The sequence below is a fragment of the Bubalus kerabau genome, chromosome 7, assembly GCF_029407905.1.
Source record: "Bubalus kerabau isolate K-KA32 ecotype Philippines breed swamp buffalo chromosome 7, PCC_UOA_SB_1v2, whole genome shotgun sequence".
In the NCBI taxonomy this organism is placed as follows: Eukaryota; Metazoa; Chordata; class Mammalia; order Artiodactyla; family Bovidae; genus Bubalus; species Bubalus kerabau.
Window position 1 is genome coordinate 77,041,372 of NC_073630.1, and position 17,884 is coordinate 77,059,255.

At 37.9% G+C, this 17,884-nt stretch overlaps 1 long non-coding RNA gene across 1 annotated transcript; it reads left to right on the top strand.

The window, feature by feature from the left end:
* The first annotated feature begins 389 nt into the window (after positions 1 to 389).
* Positions 390 to 6,212, top strand: LOC129657913 (uncharacterized). The gene is made up of 3 exons (XR_008717167.1): positions 390 to 544; positions 663 to 847; positions 5,898 to 6,212. It is a non-coding gene; the product is annotated as an uncharacterized LOC129657913 (long non-coding RNA).
* The last annotated feature ends 11,672 nt before the right edge of the window (positions 6,213 to 17,884 follow it).

Here is a 17,884-nt window from a genome sequence, read left to right on the forward strand (position 1 = left end):
AACTTTGAGAGATCGTTTCATTGGGGACTTCAACAAACCAAAGCAACTGCTATTTTAATACAATGGAAACATCTACCCTTTGCCCCAAGCATTATTGAGGATAGGTCTGAAAAGCACGACATCTGACTGGAGCAGAGATACGGCTTCAGCCTTCCTTGGGCTGTATTTCCTTTTCCATTTTCTTCCGTGGTCAGTGCTGTGAGTTCTCCCTAAAAACCCCTATTTTCTCATGTATAATGAGAGCCACCTGGTGATAAATAATAAATAACTTACATTCTTCTGTTGATTGATATCAGACATGGGGAAGAACACATGGAATCTAAGGGCATCAGCTTCTCAGGAGCTTCTGATCCACTGAGACTTTTTTCGGTATTCCTTGGCAGGTATCCTGTGTCAAACCATGCCCAGAGCCTGTGAGACAATGACAGGGACATCAGTATCACCTCTAAAGATAAGAATCCTCTATAAGGGGTGAAAGTAACTGTTTAAAAATTCTCTCCTGTTCCCGTGTAAGAAGCAAACATACTTTCCCTGTTTGTTTTGGGTATGTGTTGTCATGGTGATGGATGTAAGATGTGCCGAATAGGCAAGGGATTGAGAAAATTTGGGAAAGAGTTTTAACTTGCTACAACTCAGAATGTACTCTGTTGTCTGTATTTCAGAATGCATCTGATGCTGCTGAGCTTAAGACACTGCTTTGCCCACACCCGTGTTGCTAGCATGCACCGTGGGGACAGGAGGATGCCAATCATTGGCAAGCCATGCAGGGAGTCTGTGATTCCAGAATGGCTTAAGCTACCAGAAACAGGGGCTGGGGCAGCCTCTTTAGAGTAAGAACACAGATGAGGTACCACTCGTTATTCAGATCATGCTGGGTATCTTTTGCATAGAACAACTAGTTATAAACGCTTTTTTTTTTTTAGCTAATTTCTTTGATATTATAAGCTGTATTCTTCTCATTCCCCAACTCTCCCACACTTTCTCCATTGCTTTTTCCTGACCTTTTCTTTTTTTGAGGCACTGTGATGCCCATCTGAAAGATGTGCTTCTGGAGTGACCACGGCTTTTGCATACACTCTTCCCTCTAATCTGCTCACCCCTTCTCCCCTTCACTGGTCAACTCTTACTCGTGCTTCGGATCTCATTTCAAATATCAGTTCTTTAGGGAAGCTTCCTTTGACACCTCTTCCACCTCACCTCATATTTTCCCTTCAGAGTACTTATGATTAGTATATACCATTTATTTGAGAAATACAATCTCCCCCATAAAAATGCAAGTTCCATGAGAGCAGAGAGACTGCTCCTGTTTTGTGGCCACCAACAACTCAGCATCTACAGCAGTGTCTGCCACAGGATAGACTCCAGAAATTTTTGGGAAGGAGAAAATGAAATGCTGCATTGCACTTATTGTTTATGGAGAAGGGAATGGCATCCCACTCCACTATTCTTGCCTGGAGAATCCCATGGACAGAGGAGCCTGGCAGGATATAGTCCATAGGGTTGTACACAGTTGGACATGACTGAAGTGACTTAGCATGCACACACTTAATGTTTAACAGCGAGCTCTGTGTTGAGTTCTGGGCCATTTAAAAGGGAATTTTAAAGAAGGGAATTTAAAAGAAGCAGAAGCATGGATTAAGTTCCCAAAGAGCTTATAATTGGTTGGGAAAGCTAGTCCATTAGGAGAGGTGTCTTGTGATTTTTAAAAGTATATTGATTTTCTATCTTATGTGGCAGCCTGGATGGGAGGGGCATTTGGGGGAGATTGGATACTTGCATATGTATGGCTGAGTTCCCTTGCTATTCACCTGAAATTACCACAACATAGTTAATCAGCTATACCCCAGTACACAATAAAAGGTTTAAAAAAAGGTATATTGATTTTCTAAGCACATGCATTCCTTCAAAAATCACAAGTATTAACAGAGTAACATTAATACCCAGTAATAGAAGACATTAACAGCATAAGTTACATCATCAAATCTGTAGGCAAATTTATACAGTCTATTGTTTTACATTTTTTTTTATCATGCTATGTTCCCTTCTTTGGCTCTATTATGAGTACAGCTATATGTTCTTCTTCCTTTCTTGTTATTATCATCATTACTTTCTTGCATTTATCCTGGTCCTATTAGCACAGTGTTGTAATAGGTAATTTGAAAAGAAGCTAATGATTTTTGGGTAAAAAAAATCAACATAATGCCTGATGTTACAGGCCAAGATAAATCCAGAGTTTAGAAAGACAAGTATCTAAAGGTAAAGGGAAATAGAATGGGATACTTGTTAAAACTATGAAAAACAGATTAACTTTCTCCGATTTGAAGAGAGAAGAAACACTAAAAAGCAGACCTGTAGATTTAATTTGATAACATTCTTAGTTTCCTTATCAGCAAATCTAGTATGGCTGGCATGGAGTAAATATTGCAAAATATCAATTATAATTGTTTTATTATTGCATTGTAGCAATGAAAAAGGATGTAGCCAAAATAAAAAGAGCAACCTAGAGAAATGATTTTTAAGGGGAAAATATAACAAAGTATGAAGTTAATAGTTTAATTATTAAATAATTCATATTATTAATAAATGGGCAAATGATCCTATAGATATAAATACAAAAGAAGAAATTCTAGAAAACATCAGTTCAGTTCAGTTGCTCAGTTGTGTCGGACTCTTTGCGACCCCATGAATTGCAGCACGCCAGGCCTCTCTGTCCATTACCAACTCCCAGAGTTCACTCAGACTCACTTCCATCGAGTTACTGATGATATCCAGCCATCTCATCCTCTGTTGTCCCCTTCTCCTCCTGCCCCCAATCCCTCCCAGCATCAGAGTCTTTTCCAGTGAGTCAACTCTTCGCATGAGGTGGCCAAAGTACTGGAGTTTCAGCTTTAGCATCATTCGTTCCAAAGAAATCCCAGGGCTGATCTCCCTTAGGATGGACTGGTTGGATCTCCTTGCAGTCCAAGGGACTCTCAAGAGTTTCTCCAACGCCACAGTTCAAAAGCATCAATTCTTTGGCGTTCAGCTTTCTTCACAGTCCAACTCTGACATCCATACATTACCACTGGAAAAACCATAGCCTTGACTAGATGGACCTTTGTTGGCAAAGTAATGTCTCTGCTTTTGAATATGCTATCTAGGTTGGTCATAACTTTTCTTCCAAGGAGTAAGCGTCTTTTAATTTCATGGCTGCAGTCACCATCTGCAGTGATTTTGGAGCCCCCAAAAATAAAGTCTGACACTGTTTCCACTGTTTCCCCATCTATTTCCCATGAAGTGATGGGACCAGATGCCATGATCTTCGTTTTCTGAATATTGAGTTTTAAGCCATACATATAGAAAAAATATTCAACCTCCTTAGATTCACTGACTGAATTTACTAAGTAGTAAAAATTAAAATGTAACTGATAATACTATAGTAAAATTAGAAAGAAATTCAAAAGTATGCATGGATGATAAATCATGCTAAGAAATCATCTAAGATATTGAAAACTCATATTCCCCCAAAATTTTAACACAGAATTCTTTCACTAGAAGCCTGTTAAAATTTACCAGCAAAGAAGTGGTTAAATAAAATATTCTTCATATGTGTATCTAATCTTCTGCAACTATGAAAAGGGTGGGAAACATAATTTTAAGAAACATAATATTAAAAAATGTTAGCATTGGAAGGTAATGTGGTAGCATTTAGTATAATTTTATATATCCTCTGGTCTATTGTACTTCCAGATATCTGTTCTACAGAGCATGTATGCAAAGATGTCTGCACAATATATTTGTTGTTTGTACAAATACTGATTTTAAAGTAAAAAGTGGGAAACGACCCAAATATCTAACAATAAGGTTATGGTTAAAGTAATTTTTGATTTTAGTGTGGTGAAATATTATGTTATCAATCAAAAGAATGATATACCAGCATGGAAAAAATTTTCACTGTATACTGTTAAGTTTAAAAATATCACGTTGCTGAATAATGTATACAATAGGAACTAATTTTATTAAAATAAAACATGTTATATATGTGTAGTTCAAACACATGGCTATATACAAATCAGAAGAATAAATTTGAGAGTAACACATGCTGAGATGTTAAACAGTTTTGACCTCAGGGAAGGGGAGTAGTGAGAATTACAGAGGGGAATAATGTATTAATTTTTAATAATTAATTTTTTGAAACATGAGCTTATAATAATGTATTTCTTGTGTAATGTTAAAAATAATGTAAGAATAAAAGCTAAAACATAAAAAAGTAAAAGAGTAAAATCAAAAACAATACTTGTTATTTTAGGTCACAAGATTATGAACAAGTTTTTTCCTCCACAACTACTAAAATACAGTTATATTCCTTTTATATGTAAAATTCAGAAAGAAAGATTTTGTTAGATACGACTTTCCCCCTGAGACAATGGCTTGCAACTCTGGTTTTATAACACATCGGGGAAGAGGATGGGGAGAAATCCTTGCTTATCCCAGCTGGAATTATAAAATTCTTCTAAATCAGAAGAGTTTTAATTTACATAAAATCAAAGTCTCTTAATTTCAAGTTCTCCAATCCTCCTCCCTCCTTTTTTTTGGTTGTGGGGAGGTGGGGCTAGGGCAGCTGTCATAGGGATTTTCAATTCTCAAAGGTGGGGGATCACTGCTTTAAGAACTAACCATCTAAGATAGATGACATGTGACACAGACACTTAAATAAAAAAAAAGACATGCAGACAACTGTACAAGTATTGAGAAAACGAAGTATTTACATTGTGCATGAATAATATATCTTTGTGCACGTCTCTTGGGTGAACTTGTCAAGTTATCTTTCTCTTGTCAGCTTTGGTGTTTATTTCCAAACCATTTCTACCCTGAAAAATATTTTTGTATTGTTTTTGGACCCTCTGGGAATGGCTGACTATGACATATGCTTTCCTCCTATCCAGTATATATATGCGTGCTCGCACGCGCGCGCACACACATACACACACACACACACACACACACACACAGGGCTTCCTTTCCTCATAATTTTTGCTTTCTGATTTGTTAGTTTAATTTAAGCTAGATGCTGACTGAATAAAGATGGTTTCACCTTCCTTAATTTTCTTTGAGTCATCTCCACCACATTGTGGCATCTAATAATGGTTAAATAATTTATTACTGCTATATAGGAAATATTTTCTGAGATTTTATACATAAACACCTTCAGTAAAAACCAAATGGTTGAATTTACTCCTAACCATATTATTTTCAAAATAATAAGAATAAGGGCCAAAACATAAAGAGGTAAAAGAGCATAATACTCAAAGATAGTAATGATTATTTAGATCATGAGATTGAGGGCGAATCTGTCTCCTTTTTTCCCCATAGCTACTATACTGTGGTTAGACTCTTTTGTATTTAAAATTCAGAGACAAAGATCAAGAAATACAGCAATCAGCAGTTGTTTGCTTTCAAAATAATAGTTGCAGACTGAATTGACCCCCAGAGCCTTTCCTCATGCCTCTGTTTTTTGTTGTAGAAACCGCCATGGATTTGTTTTCTGCATTCATTTTTCATGTTCATATTTCTCAAACTGCATGGAAATTCCAGAAAAGCTTTTAATAATTTAACACAAATGAAGAACAATATTATAGTTGAAAATTGGTCTAAGAGAATGTAACCTTTTTATGTTAAAAAAAAAATAGGAAGGACAAGAAGAAGCCAAATTAGCTGAACAAAAAGGTGCATAATGCCCTGACACACAAATAGGAACGTTGTAAATTGGAAACTAAGTGCTCACTGAAGAGCAATGTGGAGACAATTGCTAAAAGTAAAATCAGAAGAGTTAGACCAAGAGACTAGATCCTACCACAAGACATTAAAAGGAATAAAGTTTCAGAAGCTTATTCTTTCCATGTATCTTTTAAGCTCAGGTACACAGAAGGCCACCAGGATGTCTTGGCATAATGAGAGAGCTTGAGACCATTTTTCTTCTCTGCCATCATCGGTGCCAATGGAAGTGGACAGCTCGCTTTGGAGACCCATGCACTGGAGACCCAGTCTGAGTTCTATGCCTGAGCTGCCTCTGCTGCTGACTTTGAACATTTGCATCAGCGTCTACAGCTAAAACCAGATCCCTTGTACCTCTCCCTGGAAACTGAACTTGATCCTGGGTGGTGTTGCTCCTTCCAAACTCCATGTCTGGCTCCTGGGTGAATAGAAGAACAATGGAGAGTGAAAATCCCACCTATTACTAAAGGCTGATCTTATCATTGACCCTACCCTTCCCTTTCCCCGTGCTGTCCTTAGGCCTAGTGGGACAACAAGAAGAGGCAAGTCTCACTGGTGGAATTCCAGGCTGTCCTCTGGTTTTTACACTTTTCATCATGGTTGGAATTTTGTATCTTACCCTTAGGAGCTCTGGCTTCATCCTCTCTCTCCATTTCTATCTCTTTTAAATATCTATATCCACAGAAAAAGATTTGATAAACTCAGTAACTCTAAGGTAAATTGCAAATATGTTTTGAACTGTGACTGCCCCCTTTCTGATATGCTTGTAATAGGCTTGAAGACAAGGCAGGCAGGGGGTGTTTAATTTCAGAAATTTCACAGGTGTTTGTTTAGTGATTCTAAAACTACTCACCACAAATCACTGCTCTTATAAAAGACTTCCCCAGTTGTCATCCATATAGTTTAAAGATTTTTTTTCATCAAAATAAACTTATTAAGTTGCTTTCCCCATTAATGATCTTATGGGTTGATATAATTTTAATCAAAACAGAAACTGAGGTTAGGCTATATAGTTTTAGGTTGACGTGGTTAATTTGTAAGGACCAATATGGTTGGATGAGAGAAAATGCCACTAAGTATTACAGAAAAGAAATGTCTCAATGGAAGATGTTTCCCTTGTAACCTATATTTTATCAATCATCAAATCTGTAAGCTCTACTTCTAAAATATATTCTGCATCTCATTACTCTTTACCAGACCCATATTTCAGATACAAGCTGAAGACAACATAACTTCTCACCTGGACTAATACATAAGTCTACTTAATTATTCCCTCTGCTTCCACATTTGTATCCTTTGTGCACTTAGCTCCATTTCTTCATTCAGCGACTAGGGCAATCGACTCAAAGGGTAATTCAGATCACATCACTCCTTGCTTAAAATCCTCAACGGCTTCTCAGTTCAATTAAGATGGAATCTAAAGTCCTTTCTAAGACCCAGGAAGCTCTAAGGGATCTGCCCCAAATTTCCTTGCTGATCACACCTATTTCTGTCCCCTCTCCCCATCCTAGGGATTTTGGCAACAATGGTTTAGCTTTCTTGTGTTTAAATAGGAAACATTTGTCCCTAGCTCAAGGCCTTTGTTCCAACCATCTGCCCCTGCCTAGATTAACCTTCTCTCAGATCGTCATGTGACCTTCCCCTTCTTAGGACTTATGTTTCAGCTCATTGTCCCCTTCTCAGACCAATTTCCTCAGACTCAAATTTGCCCTCATCTCCTGCCCAGTCTATTTCATCATACACTTTATTCTTCAGAGCATAGTCCCTGCCTGGAGTCATCTTGTTGATCTGTTGATGTGTTTATTTTTGTCTTCTCTCACTGGACCATGTGCTTCAGAAGAGCGGGAAACTGGGCTTTCTTGGTTACTGCTGCAATCCCAGAGCCTGAAATATTATGTGCCACTTAGTCAGTGCTCAATAAATGTTTGTTGAATTCAAAGAAAAGTACCAGAGGCACAATCCGCTTCATTGGCCCAGCCACGAAATATTGTCATCAGATATCATTTATAAACAGTGAGCAAGACACAGAGCAGTGTCTGAAAGCTAGATGTTTTTATAAAATGATTACTCCAAATGAAATAAGGGGGATTTATTTCGAACAGTCTGAGAGTGAATGGGCTTAAATCATGTCTGGTTGGATTGGGTTGGTCAACAAGTAGCAAAATAAACATCAGTCAGATTTGAGGTTTTAGTATGTTGTGCTTGCTTTTATTAAAACAGCAGTATTTTTAAATGACCTGAAGCTCACACTTCTATTGCAGTGACTAGTCAGCTTGAAAAATGTGTTTCTTCAGGGTGGGAGGAGAATTTTAAGTTCATAATTCATTTGCTGTGAAGTTCATTTGTTAAAGCTAGCCCTATTCTCTTGCATTATTTCCTTCTGGGACATTTTGCCTTTTCTCTCTCTTTTTATCATACTTTACGCATGTATGAACATACATATAAATAAGAAATTATAAAACACAGTTTATGTTAGTAGAAAAAGCATTTTGAATATTTGTATGTGTAGAGTGGAGCATGCTTTCTTATGTTTCATTATAATTGGGCTTGTAATGTTAAAATGTGGAGTGAATATGAACACAAAGAGCACATACTTTTTTCTCTCCCTATTTATGGCTCCAAACAAGAATTCTATCAAGTTTATGTTTGGAAATGTGGCTAAATCAGATCAGGGAATAAAGCTCACATGGATCTCTGAATTAATTGAATTATTCAGTTTCATACTAACCCAAGGAAACAACAGATCCCCTGTGGGGTAGAGGGTATAATCTGTGCATTCATCTCTGTGCAATACCCTTCTCACTAAGGTTCTGTTAAACCACCGCAATCATTAAGCTGGTGTGCAAATCACCAAATTAAACAAAGAGGCTATTTTTTACAAAAGGGGATGGGAGGCAAGGCAAAACATTTTTTAAAATAAAAAATGACTTTCCCTCAAAGCCCAGGAACAGTAGCAGAAGGCTTTAAGAACATAAACATAACCAATCTGTCTATTCTAGGGGATAAAGTCTATGTTTCTTAAACATAAAAGAACAAAATTTCTAAGTAGCAAGCAAGTTGGAAGCATTTGCATAATGGATTCTATTTACATAAATTACACTCCTTATAGCACTCTTCTGATAAGACTTGAGAAAAGTGGAAGGCGTAAGTTGAAGTGTAGTGAAAAGAGGGGTGAGTGTATAGTTCTAGGACCCTGTCAGCACTTTTTGACTTATCCCCATTTTTCTGAAGTCTGTAATTTTCTAGTGTCTAATATTTGCCTCTGACTTTACAACTATTGCGTGTCAAGAAGAATTAGATTTGGTCATTACTAAACTTTCTGTACCCCCGATCCTATTTTGTTCTCTTTCATGAAGGTAAGAACGAGTGCATCTGTCAACTGCTGCAGCATCTTAACTCCTCTGTGTTGGGCTTTGACATTCACTGACTGTCGAGTTTCTTGCCATAACAACCAAATGAAAATGTCACCAATGAATCTTGCGTCTAAGTAGCAGATATTCTCTTTCTCATATATACTCTTTCCCTTTGACCACATAGAAAATTTCAGTTATTTTATATAGCTCCAAGGCAAGCAACTTATTTCCAGTGTACAACATGATAGCTCACAGTCTACAGTCCTTCCAAGATTGCAGAAGTGTTGAGGGTATGTGGTGCAACTTTAGGTACATCTTGAATAGGATCTCAAGTTAAAGACATTCTGGGCTCAAAGACGTCTGGCTATAGAGAACTTACAATCTAAGATGGCTATTCCCCAAGAATATTTTGGCTTTCTATCTGAGATCTCCAGAACAAGTGATGCTTCAGGCTGAATGAATTATGGGAATGAGGTAGGGAGCTAGCTATTCACATTTTGCTCTGCTCTCCTTGTATAAGGTGTTTGATCTGATGAGAACTGGACAGACGAGAACTTGCTTACTCCTAAAGTTCCAGACTCTAGAATTTCATAAGCATTGACTTACACTAATTCATCTATAGTGAGATTGATGATTGAAATGTGGAAACCGTTGGCTGTGCTTATTGGATCAACTGGGAATATATTTGGCTGCAGGTATTAGCACTCTCAGCTAAAGGTGGCTTAAACACATAAATATTTATTTTTATGCCATAACAAGAACTCTAGAATTGGGCAGTTTCTGGCTTCGGTTCAGCTGCTTAATGATGCCAGAAGAAACCCAGGCCTTTTTCTGTTTTTTCACTCCATCATCCTCAAGCACTGGCTTTCATCCTTGTGCTTGTTGCTTCGTGGTTGCAAGATGGTTGCCATAACTTCATACATGGAAACATCATTTGATACAAGAAATAGAGGGTAGAGAGAAAATGGACCAGGCCAGTAGCATTTGCTTTCTTTTATCAGAAGAGAAACAATTTCCCTTTGAAAGTCACCCCCCCTCCCACCAGCCACCTTCCTCTCAGGGTTTTGGTTTTCTTTTGCTTATGCTTTTGTTTTTTCCATTTGCTTATGCTGCATTGGCCAGAGCTGTGTCAGGTGACCCTTTTTATCTGTTAGTCAGCTAGGGAAGCAAATATTTAGCTTCTACAGGCATCTAAGAAGAGACAAGTGAAGAAAGATGTACCAAGTGAGCCAAGCTACAAGGTCAGCCATAATTACCAAGGAATTACAATACTCTGGGTAGCTAAACCTTCCTCTACATTCACAGTCAGGAGCTGATGTTCTTTTGAGTATTTCAGAGCCAGTCCTAACTTTTCCTAGTCCATTGATTCCTACCTTCATCTAAAAAATGTGCAGGACTCGATTCTCCCTCTGTTTACTTCTCAGAAGGGTGGCTAAGGCTTTTGATGGATACCTTTCTCTGAAATGCTGAAATGTGATTCTAAATACACTTTAACTGAAGGGATAGTGACCACAATTTAAAGTAGAAAAGAAATGAGGTACTTCTTTCAGTATTTCAACAAATTTTGGTGTCAATGAAAATCTGGGAGGAGAAACCTTAGCCAGTTTGTAAACTGCTTTGAAGTTATTGACTTATCAATACAATTCACCTTTTCTCCTGGTTTGTCCAGAACACATATTCAAAACATGAGAGTAGAAACCCTTGAAAACTTTGATTTTCTCCCCATGAAGAATGCATACCCCTCATCTGAAGTTTCTCTCAGGTCACAGGGCAAACCTCACAGGATATTGCACACTTCCCAGAAATACCTTTCTGACCAGTGCTGCAAAGACAAAATAATGCATCTTGTAGTGAAAAGATGAAAACTTCTTACTCTTCCTTGGCATGAAGCAGGCAGCTGGCAAGTAAAGGAAACTGGCAGGGTTCCCAGAGACGGGGCTTGGGCCACAGGTTGGGCAGAGGAGCAGTTGCTGTCTCATTATTTCATTGTCGTGTGGTTGCTGGGCACACTAGCTGACATGCCGAATCAAAGTAAAAATTACTACTGTCAGAGACGTGATACTAATGGCATTGGCTCTGTTCAGTCCTTCAGTGTCTTCCAGGGACAGCCACCTCGATATAGTAGACCTGCTTCCAGCTGCATTAACCCCACTAGGACGGTGGCTGGAATATGCTTTCTGAACTAGAGACGCTGGGTGATTTGTTTTAATAATTGTTGGAGGGCCAGAGGAATTAGTCACTGTCAGTACAGGGAGGAGGAAAGTGTGTTCAGAAGCATCCCCATATTATGGCAGTAGGAAGAAATCAAAATGAAGCTTAAAGCTAAAGAAACAAAATACTTGTTTAGCCTTTTAAAAGAGAAAGCACATAAGACTGTTCTATACATCAGGATGGGGAACACATGTATACCTGTGGTGGATTCATTTTGATATTTGGCAAAACTAATACAATTATGTAAAGTTTAAAAAATAAAATAAAATTTAAAAAAATAAAAAAAAAATAAAAGAGAAATCACAGTAAATATACATCTTGGGGAACTCTGATACAGAAATGCCAAAGAGGTGAAAAATTCACTCATCATAATGTTCATCAAGAGGAAGTCAATAATTGAGTATTGGTACTTGGTAATTTATCATTTATTAGTCTCAGCACCTCTCCCCATTTTCCTCTCCTTTTCAGTTCTTACTTTTATTAGGAGTGCTGACTGTTTGGGAACATCTGAACTCTCTTTGTGATTATAGTGACCAAATGAACAGAGATAACCCAACAGTAGGCAGTGATTTATGTCCCCGGAGGTTGGATCTAGTGCTGCAGCAAGGTCTGTTGTAGCCTCTGATGTTATCTAATACTATAAAAGCACCAGCAGACATGAATACACAATCTTGTCTTAGTTCTGAGTATGCCTGTACTTGAGTGCCACTGTATCTTAGAGGAACATTAAAAGAAGAGTTTCATTATATTCTGTGTAAATATTTTAATCATGGCATATTCATACATATATGTGTATTTTGATTCTGTGTGTATAACATTTCATTAAACCCAAATTTTAAATGTATGAGTATATAGGATCACAAGATAAAGAGTGAATAAGAATAAAATCAGAATGAAAGAAAAATAAAGGTAGAACAGTAAGTTAAAGCCCTGGAAAAGAATATATATTATAAATGGTCTGAAATCTAAATTATTCACTCGAGATGGGCTGAAAATTTGGCTCTGAGATTTCTAGCAGCCAAAGAAAAGAAAAACATTTTATATGATTCTCAGTTCTATGTAATAGAAACAAAGGAACTGCTGAAAGGCAGCAAAAAGCTCTGTTCTACTATGAAATCTTAAATAATTATTTCCTACTGCAATAGGTAGGTTTCTTTTCACAGGTATAGGCATTCTGTGTTAAAAAGATGTGTTACCTTATGTATAAAGGGCTGAAGCGTGTTGGCAGCTAGTGCTACAATTAAATGAGCAAATTTAAAACTAGTATTATCATCTCTTTCTTTGAAATGTTAAATTGTCATCGGCTGTGTACCTGGGCCTCTGAACAGGGAAGTAAATACCATTAAAAGGAGAGCTTCCTATTAATGTTTTTAAGAGATTAGATAACATAAAAATCTGGATATTTTTATTTTCAGAGAGTCAGGATGATTCAGGGAGCTGAACTGAGTCATTAAATAATGTTAAGAGAGAACACACTTAGGAGACCCAAAGAGAATCAAGCAACCTGAATGTCCATCCCTTTCTAAAAGGTGTTCAGATGACCTGCAAAGCATTGCCATAGATTGTGCTGTGGTCCTTCAGTCACCAGGCAGAGCCCAGGGCCAGAGGGCATGTGCTTCATGGTGGATGGCCATAGTCCATGGACAGGAGTTTGGCTGATAACAGTCACTGCAGTAGATCCCTCTGCACCTAGAGTCTGGCCACAAACAGAGCATGCCATCAGTGGGAATGCCTCGCAGCATGCAAATGCACTGCTAATGACTGTTGCTCTTTAGAGATTGTACCTGTTCTCTTGACTGGAGGAATGAAGTGATCTTTTAATGCTTTCAAATGTAAAACATTTAGGCTGAGTGTTTGAATTTCCTCCCATGTTGAGCATCACCACATCCTAACAAATAAGCAGAGCCTAAGCTGGAATCAAGATTACTGGGAGAAATATCAATAACCTCAGATATGCAGATAACACCACCCTTATGGCAGAAAGTGAAGAAGAACTAAAGAGCCTCTTGATGAAAGTAAAAGAAGGGAGTGAAAAAGTTGGCTTAAAGCTCAACATTCAGAAAACTAAGATCATGGCATCTGGTCCTATCACTTCATGGGAAATAGATGGGGAAAGAGTGGCTTCCTTTATTTTTCTAGGCTCCAAAATCACTGCGGATGGTGACTGCAGCCATGAAATTAAAAGACTCTTACTCCTTGGAAGGAAAGTTATGACCAACCTAGATAGCATATTCAAAAGCAGAGATATTACTCTGCCAACAAAGGTCCATCTAATCAAGGCTATGATTTTTCCAGTAGTCATGTATGGATGGGAGAGTTGGACTATAAAGAAAGCTGAGTGCAGAAGAGTTGATGCTTTTGAACTGTGGTGTTGGAGAAGACTCTTGAGAGTACCTTGGACTGCAAGGAGATCCAACCAGTCCATCCTAAAGGAGATCAGTCCTGGGTGTTCATTGGAAGGACTGATGTTGAAGCTGAAACTCCAATACTTTGGCCGCCTGATGCGAAGAGCTGACTCACCGGAAAAGACCCTGATGCTGGGAAACATTGAGGGCAGGAGGAGAAGAGGATGACAGAGGATGAGATGGTTGGATGGCATCACTGACACAATGAGCATGGGTTTGGGTGAACTCCGGGAGTTGGTGATGGACAAGGAAGCCTGGCGTACTGCAGTTCATGGGGTCGCAAAGAGTCGGATACAACTGAGCGACTGAACTGAACTGAACTGATTGGTAAATAACTAAGACTTGAGTGTGCTGTCTTTAAAAAAAAAATCTTGACTTTATTTTAAATGATGTTACATGGAGAAACCTGTAAAATGGGCAGAGTTTAAGAGAGAGGACCACAAGTCAGATAGATGAAGTCAGATCTATGTCTATATCTGTATCTCTATTTATGTATCTAGAATGTCAACCTCTCAAAGTGGGCAAACTGCACAAACATTTAGATTCAGCAAGGTCAAAAAATAAAGTATGAGAAGCACTTTTAGGTCAGGACCACTAGATAGAAAGCAACAAATCAGCATATTCAAAAATTAAATTAAAAAGAAAACTATTATTATAAAAGTCACATACTTTTAACTCTATACCTTGTGATAAAGGCAAATAATTCAGGCACAAATCAAGATTAAAAAAAAAAAAGTAGTATTAGAAGACCAATGCCCCATTGATGTTCTTCTACATTATCTCCTTTGCTGCTGACAGAACGAAAAATTGTTTAGGTCTTTGGAGACAGCTTGGCCACCTTTACAGGTAGAATATTTTCTTTCCAGATGCAAAGATAATATTACATGGTTTGTAAAGATTGTAAGAGAATGTGTAAAGCCTGGTATTGAGGAAAACAGATAAAATGGCAAAATGATGAAATGGAACTAGCTATTAAAAATGTCCATTTCTGGCTCAGATGCATTCCTCTCCCCTTTTTATTTTCAAAATTGTCCCCTTTTGTCCCACTTTCTCTTGATTTCATGCAGCAGAGTTAGAGATCAATAGATAATGCTTTATAAAACATTCCTTTGTTCTGTGAGCATGAAATGGGGGGACTAAGGGAAATGGACCAATTGGGAGGTCAAACTAGGTCAGAGTTGGATCTGGCAAGGTGATTTGACTCTTTAAAATGTGCTGTTCAAGGGGAGTTTACAAGGTTAATTACTGGGACATTATAAAAATTAAAGATAATTTAGGAGGAGGAATTTGTTATGCTTGTGATATATTGTAAAATGGGTCAAGTAACCAAGTAACTGCTTGTTGGTGAACTACTGAAGCTTAGAAATCAAATATTTTTGGATGACAATCTTTATCAAACAATGTTCAGATTTTATAAGGAAAGGCAGAATACTAATGATTGATATAAAACACCATTTTTAAAAAGAAAGTATATTTGAAATTAAAAAAAAAAAGCTTTGGAAAGTTTGAGTTTCAAGAAAAAGAGTCACTCAGGAAACTTCCAGGAATGGAAGGGAAGGAGTGGTTATTATAGAACCTTTGGAAATAAGCTGGTGGGGGTTTCATGCATGTAGTATGAACTTTCAGGGTCCCAGTAAATCTTCACAACCAGTCCTCACTGGAAAAATAGGAACACAGAGCCAGAAAGCTTGTCGGCTAAGAAAGCCCTTGAAAGTTGAACTACTGCTGTGTGTGTGTGCCTGCTAAGTCACTTCGGTTGTGTCTGACTCTCTCTGACCCTATGGACCATAGGCTCCTCTGTCCAAGGGATTCTCCAGGCAAGAATACTGGAGTGGGTTGCCATGCCCTCTTCCAGTGGATCTTTCCAAGCCAGGGATCGAACCTGCATCTCTTAAGTCTCCTGCACTGGGAGGTGGGTTCATTACCACTGTTACCACCTGGGAAGCCCAAATCTAATACAGTTATGTTAAGTTTAAAAATAAAATAAAATTAAAAAAAAAAATAAAAAAACAAATAACTAACCCTGAAACAAGCTATCAACTTCTTATAGGTTATTTTTACATTTGAATTCTTTCCTGTCACAGTTTGTTTTCAAGGAAAGATAAGGGTATGTGTGCTAAGTTGCTTCAGTTGTGTCCGACTCCTTGTAACCCCATGGACTGTAGCCTGCCAGTTTCCTGTCCTCTGTCCATGGGATTCTCCAGGCAAGAATGCTATAGTGGGTTGCTGTTCTTTCTCCAGGGGATCTTCCCAACCCAGGGATTGAACCTGGGTCTTATATTTCCTCTATTGGCAAGCAGGTTCTTTCCCTGGTGGCTCAGATGGTAAAGCATCTGCCTACAATGTGGGAGACCTGGGTTCGATCCCTGGGTTGGGAAGAACCCCTGGAGAAGGAAATGGCAACTCACTCTAGTATTCTTGCCTGGAAAATCCCATGGGCAGATGAGCCTGGTAGGCTGCTTCACTCTTTACCACTAGCGCCACCTGGCAAGCCCAAGATAAGGCTAAGCCTCTAATATTTTTAAGGACTGCAATTTGTATATTATTGAAGCTATCAGTTAACAAGTACAAGTTTAGTTACCTAAGGACAGGCACATTCATTGCACAACAAATCTTTACATACATTTACTATGTGTCAGACATTGCCTTGCATTCTGGACATGTAGCCTGTGTATTTTGGGTGGGGGACTTTGGGTAGAGCTAAATAGATTACAAAATTGTACTTCTATTAGTTCTTGACTCCTATTATCTCTTCCTCTGGCCATTTTCTGGGGCTTAATTTATTAATTGGAAGGTGAAAGCAATCAAAGGAAAGTTTCTTTGGTTTCTACACTTTGTTTTTCTTCCTTCCACTTTCAGTGTTACTGTGAAGTACTGCTGTTGAGCATCTTAACACAGGCTTCTCTGCTACCAAGCACCATGTTGTATCTTTTTATTCTTCACTGGTATCACTTTAAATCATGGGCATCCTCCTAAACTCCTAATGGGTCTTCTTTTTCTGACCTTAAAGAAAACCTGATATAATTTGTTGAACTGTGATCCCATTAACTTAAACTTTTACTTACGAGAGGTCAAGGTGTTATAGTCACCACTTTTCTCAATCTTAGAAATAGATGAGGTCAGCTTCATTCTCTGCCCTCAAAGGTACATATTGGTCAAAGCAGTATAAAGTTTGATTTTTAAGCCACTTATAATAGACAACTGGTTTAACTTGAGTATTCATTAAATTGATGGTCATCTAGTTGATCACAAGTGTTTCTGAGTAGTTGAAAGTTCAGTGCTGGGAGAGATGGAGGCCAAAATAACTGGAGCTTTCTATATGTCTCATACACTATGCCAGGCACTGGAGGAATAAAGATGAATTTCATCACAATTCTAAAACAGTAAATTCTCAAAAGCTTTGGGTATATTTTTTTATATCAGACAGGTTTGAGGACTCATGCGTGGATAGGAATTTGCCTTTCCAGGTTTGTTATGTTATTAAAACTCTTTCTAGCGAGGTATGAGAATTTGTGGAAAATGAACTGTAGAATAAACACAGGGGCTTGATGAAGAATGAGATGGAAGGATAAGTCAAATGATGAAGACTGTATATTTCTTGTAAGAATCATTCCCTCCTATCAGACTCTGATATTTAAAACAAAAAGCAAACTATTGAAATGAACATTGGAAGCTCCTATAATTTGTAGAAACCCTAGCATGATACTCAGTGGAAGCTAACAAGAAAAAATATGTTAGGCAACTGAATTATTTTTACAGGTTAATAAGGTTGCCAGAAAGCAACAGAGAAAGTACTTTCAAGAAGGGAATTATTTAACATAATGACATTTCTTTTCATCCAAACCAAATTAATTTCTGAAAGTACATTAGAATACTCTCACCCCACCCCCTTTTACAAGTTTTCAAGCTAATTTGTGTTAGATTTACAAAAACACTGAAGAGCCCCCCTGCCTATCTTCAGGAGCCTTTAAAATGAAAATGTGTGGGAATGAGAGTAGAAAGAGCGATGACACAAACCAAGAGAACTAGAAAGTCAATCCATATCAAGGAGCAAGCATAAGGTCTGCACTGTCAGTAATTAGCATTCATACTGGGAAAGAAATTACATATTAATATACTGTGTGTTCTTTTATTAGGTGGCTCATTTTTTAGCAGTGACAT